We start from the raw sequence: 1776 nt of genomic DNA on the forward strand, positions 1-1776 counted from the left end.
AGAGAGAGAGAGAGAGAGAGAGAGAGAGAGAGAGAGAGAGAGAGAGAGAGAGAAAGGAGAGAGAGAGACAGATTTAGTCCATAAATTCTGTGACTCTAGAGAATCCTGACTATTATTCTGTGATTTTTAGCCAATTAAAGTTTCAAACTTTTAGTTGCTAATTTTTCTATTTATACTCTAATTACACATCTGAAACGCTTTTTAGCAAATACTTTAGTATCATGCTATATACATTTTAAAACAATAACCTTTCATACTGTAATAAGATAAGCAATATGGGGCTGGAGAGATGGCTAAGTGGTTAGAGCACTGCTATCTCTTCCAAAGGTCTGAGTTCGAGTTCCGGCAACGACAAGATGGCTCACAACCATCTGTAATGAGGTCTGGCGCCCTCTGCTGGCCTTCGGGCATACACACAGACAGAATATTGTATACTTAATAAGTAAATAAATAAAACTAAAATAAATAAATATTTTTTAAAAAAAGATAAGCAATATGGGAAAGAGAGAAGCAAAGGGTTGAGCGCATCTTCTGATAAAAAATAATTTATAAAAGAGTATGACCCATTAGATTCAAGACAAGATTTGTCTATTTGTTTTGATCAAGTTGATAGGTACTTGCTAGTGGAAAGCTGTTTGTTAGTTTAATCTTGTAGTCATTTGTTCCTTAAGTCTATTAAAATTTAAAATTAAGTAAGTTGATGCTTAAAAGGGAAATACCACCATCAAAGCTCTGACCACCAAAGAATGGGAAAGTAAACTCTGTCTCCAGTTCTAAGTCACATTTAGAATTGAAATTGAATGGTGGGGCTGGAGAGATGGGATTTTCTGAATTCTAAACCAGTCTGTCCTACAGAATGAGTTCCACAACTACACAGAAAAATCCTGTCTTGAAATCACCAAAAAATAAATCCGAATCAAACAAAGACTATGACCCAACTTTAGTCAGCATCTTACATCCTGGTAGCATCAGTCACATATAAAGTGTTTAGAAAAAGAAAAGTCTCTTTGTTGCCTCAGTGCTTTGGCTCTGGCTACCAAGTTCATTTCTTTACTAGCATTAGAGCCTACTTCATTGTAATTATGGTGAATACTTACACCAGCTGAGACCTTGAGCACTGTGGGCAGAACAACTACTGGATTCTTGACGTGATCTTAGACAAAATGCTGAGAAGCAACCTATTGGATTCTTCAATTGCCATTGGCATGCAGCTAATCTTAAGTTACCTGGAGCACAGCTTGTGAGACATTCTAATAAGCTCGCTTTTTACGTAATGGTGAGAATCATTCTACCTGTCCTGTTCATGTAGAGAATCTTGAATACTGCAGTTGTATATTTTATCCACCTGACCATGGAGGGAGATGTGCTGGCTGACAATAGTGCTCATGAAGACATTCTTCCTAGCTCCATTATTCTCTATGTATTCACATTTCCATGAACACTACTCTTTTGATTTTTATACATTTGCCTGGAGCTTGCTTTGAACCTCAGGAATAAAACTCACAAAGCAATGGAGCCATCATCCAACTTTCTGATGGGAGAAAGACCTGTCATTTTGTTTAAGATCTGGTTCCTGCTTTTCTCTTTTCTGTTGTGTGAAAACCATGCAAAAAGTATCTTCAATTTATCCGACCTCAGCATGAGGCAAGGCACAGAACAAACATCTCCTTTTGACCTTAAAAGTCTCTTTAACTGTTAATATTCTGGGCATCTTTCCCCGTGTGGGACAGGAAATCCCTGCACTCACCTAGCACAGTGCACAGTACAGGCTAGGTA

This window comes from Alexandromys fortis, unplaced genomic scaffold, assembly GCF_014885135.2.
Source record: "Alexandromys fortis isolate MF-2015 unplaced genomic scaffold, M_Fortis_MF-2015_v1.1 scaffold_455, whole genome shotgun sequence".
Taxonomy (NCBI): Eukaryota; Metazoa; Chordata; class Mammalia; order Rodentia; family Cricetidae; genus Alexandromys; species Alexandromys fortis.